The 4,617-nt window shown below is 47.3% G+C and overlaps 1 long non-coding RNA gene across 1 annotated transcript; it reads left to right on the top strand.

The window, feature by feature from the left end:
* Nucleotides 1-1,141: 1,141 nt before the first annotated feature.
* LOC129626211 (uncharacterized) lies at nt 1,142-2,677 on the top strand. The gene is made up of 3 exons (XR_008701829.1): nt 1,142-1,727; nt 1,859-2,137; nt 2,259-2,677. It is a non-coding gene; the product is annotated as an uncharacterized LOC129626211 (long non-coding RNA).
* The last annotated feature ends 1,940 nt before the right edge of the window (nt 2,678-4,617 follow it).

Below are 4,617 nucleotides of genomic sequence, written 5' to 3'. Positions count from 1 at the left end.
TGGGATCATCCAGCTGCTGAGTGGAGGTCAGATTGTAGGTAGGGGCTGGAGTAGAACTGGGGAGACCTAGAGGCAGGAAACGGTAAGAGCCTGGCTGAGAAAAGATGGGGTGATGGTAGAAAGGGGACAGATTTCCTAGGCAGAGGGGAACGGGCTGGCTTAGGAGGGGTAGGTGTAGGAAGGGGTGGGATGAAGGGAGTGTGGGGTCCTGGGTTGTGCAGTTGGTGGGCGGGGAATGCAGAGAAGGATGGAGAGTGCAAGACGGTCCCCAGGTGTGGTTCATGTAGGGGTGCTGCCCGGAGGACCCCACGGCTCCCGTTCAAGTGTTTGCATACTCTGGCTCCACGCCTGCTGGGGAAAAGGGCCACTGCCAAATGGCCCTGGTTTCTGGAGTTGCCTAGCCTGCGGGTGGGCAGGCCAGGGTCTGGGCCTAAGAGCTGAGGCCATGATGTCGCCCTGGGCAGGGGGCGGAAAGCACAGGGCCCCTGCTCCAGAGTGCTGCCCCGCTGTGCACGTGGAGCTCAGGCCTGCTGTGAGGAGCAGGCCCTGGCAGTGTGGAGCCAGGAGACACTCCCACTGGACCCTGTGCAGACTGGGGAGACGGGCTGACTATAAGCGGATCTCTCTGTTCTGCCTGACCTGATTTTCCCTTCCTTTTAATTTGACTTTTGTTTGTTTGCTTTGCATTGTTTTTGAGAGACTCTGGAGACAGACCTGAGACAGCCCGCATTGGTGGCTGCACACCCGGATCAGGCCAGGGCCTTCTGGCCTCAGCTTGCCCTTGGCCCTCCCAGAGGCCCAGGCCTCCCTCTGCAAATCCCTGACTTCCTGCAGTCACAGAACCAGGCAGACCACACCCACCAGGGCCTCTCTTGCCCTCCTCTTCACCGCCTGCTGCAGCAGGAACCAGCTAGAGCCACTGGTCCACACAGCCCCCTCAAGAGAAAGCCTGAGGAAGTGCTGGAGGGTGAGAGAGAAGATCTGTGTGTTTAGGTCCCTAGAGCCAGCAGCCTGTGACTTTGGTATCCTACCCCTTGCATGGTCCACCCAGGTTTCTGCACTGGCTCCCAGGTGCTCTGTTCCTGCTGCTGTGATCTGCAGACAAGCACGCAGGGCCTGACAGTCGGCCACCCCGATGTTACTGAGAGAAGGAAATCAAAAACAACTGCAAAATCTCTAATCGCATTTTACTTTTAAAAAACTTTTTATCTCGAAATAATTACAGGCTCACCAGAGGCTGCAAAAAAATAGTCAAGTCCCGCAAACCCTTTGTCCAGCTTCCCCCAGTGATGACGTCTAATGTGACGACAGTTAACATCAAAACCAGGAAACTAACATTGGTTCAACATTGGTAACTAGAGTCTAGGCCCCATTAAGCTTCCACAGTTTTTACAGGTGCATGTACCTGTGTTCGGAGAAGGCAATGGCACCCCACTCTTGCCTGGAAAATCCCATGGGCGGAGGAACCTGGTAGGCTCCAGTCCATGGGGTCGCTAAGAGTCGGGCATGACTGAGCGACTTCACCTTCACTTTTCACTTTCATGCATTGGAGAAGGAAATGGCAACCCACTCCAGTGTTCTTGCCTGGAGAATCCCAGGGATGGGGGAGCCTGGTGGGCTGCCGTCTATGGGGTCGCACAGAGTCGGACACGACTGAAGCGACTGAGCAGCAGCACACCTGTGTTTCCACAGGATGGGATTGCACGTGTAGGTTTGCCACCCTCAAGGTATGGAAATGTTCTCTCACCACAAAGGAACTCCTTCCTGTGTTCTCCTCCTTGATCCCTGATGTAGTAGTTCTTCAGAGAAACAGAACAAAGGATAAACAGATGTATATTTTATTCTATTTTATTTATAGGAATATTGAGGGATATTATAGGAATAGGCAATTATGGAATTATGCAGGCTGAAATGTCTCAGTCCTCCATCTGCAAACTGGGGAAGCATAAAAGTCCATTCTACAGTTCAACACAAGTCTGAAGGCCTGAGACCCAAACGTGCTCACAGTCCAAGATCAAGGGCCCAAGAGTCGGGGGCCAATGGTGTGAGTCCACTCTGAGTCTGAAGAAGAGAACCAAGAGCACCCTTGTTTGAGAGCAGGGCAAGACGGACGTCCCAGCTCAAGCAGAGTGAGAAGGTACCCTTTCCTCCATCTTGTTCTTTTCACGTTTTTGATCACCTGGTGGATGCCCACACACATTGGGGAGGGCCGTTTTCTCTACTCAGTCTTCTGGTTCAAATGCTCATCTCTTCTGCAGACACCCTCACGGACACACCCAGAAATAGTGTCTCATCAACAACCTGCGCGTCTCTTAGCTCAGTCAAGTTGACACGTAAAATGTGTCATCGTACCTGGAAACAACTACCCTGGTTTCTTCTGTAGCGTTTTGTCATTTTGAGAGTGTTATGTAAATGAAACTGCACAACATAGATCGATGATGGATTTATGATGCCCTTGAGATTCCACTGAAGCCGGTACCTGTGGTTCCTTCTTATGGTTGAGTGGTAACCCTGTTGGGTGGCTGTCCCTGAGTTGAAACATGCACCTCCTGAAGGACATTTGTGTTGTTCCCAGTTTGAGGTTATTCTGAATAAAGCTGTTGTAAATATTTCTATGCAAGTTTTTTTTTTTTTATTTTGGTAAAAATATACATAAAATTTACCATTGTAACCATTTTTAAGTGTACAGTTTAGTATGTGTACAGGTTTCCATATGGATGTAAGTTTTCAGTTCTCTGGGACAAATACCTAAGAGTACAGTTGCTGAATCGTGGCAAGTGCATGTTTAGCTTCTTAAGAAACAACTGCCAAACTGTGTTCTACAGTGACTGCACCATTGTCCATTCTCACCAGCAATGTAGGGGAGATCCAGCTTCTTCACAATGTTGCCAGCATTTGGTCTCATCACTGCTTTTTCCTTTTTTTTTTAGCTGCCATCGTCCGTGTGTACTGGTGTCTCCTTGTTATGATTTGCATTTCCCTAATGGCTAATGATCGGAGAAGGCAATGGCACCCCACTCCAGTACTCTTGCTTGGGAAATCCCATGGACGGAGGAGCCTGGTAGGCTACCATCCATGGGGTCGCTAAGAGTCAGACTCGACTGAGCGACTTCACTTTCACCTTTCACTTTCATGCATTGGAGAAGGATATGGCATCCCACTCCGGTGTTCTTGCCTGGAGAATCCCAGGGATGGCTGAGCCTGGTGGGCTGCCGTCTATGGGGTCGCACAGAGTCGGACACGACTGAAGCGACTTAGCAGCAGCAGCAACGGCTAATGATACTGAGCATCTTTTTGTGTGGTTGTCATTTGTGTATCCTCTTTGGTGAAATATCTGTTCGTGTCTTCTGCTTTTCTAATTTAATTAAAAGCAGGGTCTGCTTTCGTGTGTTGTTTTTGAGTTTTGAGAATTCTTTCACTTCTTTTAGAGGTTCTAGATATAAGTCAGATATGTGGTTTTCATACGATTTTCCCCAATCTGTGGCATGTCTTTCATCCTTTTAATGGCATCTTTTGCTCAGCAAAAGTTTCAAATTTTGATGAAGTCCAACTTATCTTTTTTGATGATGGCTCTACTTTTTGCCTAGCCCTAGATCTCAAAGGTTTTCTGTTGTTCTTCTTTCCTAAAAGTCTAATAGTGGTACATTTTACATTTAGGTCTGTGATCTACTTTGAATTAACTTTGGTATAAGATATGAGGTTTAAGGGGTTTTTTTTTTCTTTTTTGCCCATGGATGATCAGTTGCTCCACTGCCATTTGTTGGAGAGGCTGTCATTCTCCACTGGGTAAGTTTTACACCTTTGTCAAACCAACAACAACCACAGAACCTACCATGTGGGTCTATTTCTGGTTTCTCTATTCTATTCCACTGACCTCTGGGTCTGTCGCTTCACTAATACCACACTGTTCTACTGTAGCTCTGTGGTGAGTCTTGATATCAGGAAGAGTGAGTCTTCCCACTTTATTCTTTGTTAAACTTGTTAGCTGATTTAGTTCCTTTGCCTTTGCATATAAATTTTGGAATAAGCTTGTCTCTGTCTACAAAGTATCTTGCTGGGATTTCCATAGAAATTGTGTTATTATTTTTGAGCTGTCATGGATTAAATGGTTTTTGTAATCTTATTTTCAAATTGTTCATTACTAATATCTAGAGATGCAGTTGAGTTTTTTATACTAGTCTGGTATCCTGTGATGCTGCTCAACCCATCAGTTCTAGTAGTTGTTTTTATTAATGGATTCATGTCATCTGCAAATACAGGTTGACGTCTTGCTTTCCAATCTGGATGACTTTTCTTTTTCTTACCTGATTGCATTGGCTAGAATCTCCAGTACAGTAACCAGTAGAAGTGATGGGAGTGGACATCCTTGCCTTGCTCCTGATCTTAGGAGAATCATTCTGTTTTTAACCATATAATATAAGAGCTACAGAGAGCACCATATACTGACCCAATACCAGGGTCCTGAGAAGAGGGGAGGGATGGGTGAAGGCAACTGGAGCTGCTTCCCAACAAGACGGGTTGGGAGGAAAACGAGCTCCCGGAGGTTAGGAAGTCTATGAATTTGTCCTGACATCCCAAGTGTGGGAACTGACAGCTGAAGAGGACAGACTCAGCATT

Source organism: Bubalus kerabau, chromosome 13, assembly GCF_029407905.1.
Source record: "Bubalus kerabau isolate K-KA32 ecotype Philippines breed swamp buffalo chromosome 13, PCC_UOA_SB_1v2, whole genome shotgun sequence".
NCBI lineage: Eukaryota > Metazoa > Chordata > Mammalia > Artiodactyla > Bovidae > Bubalus > Bubalus kerabau.
This window is presented reverse-complemented; position numbering and strand designations above follow the sequence as displayed.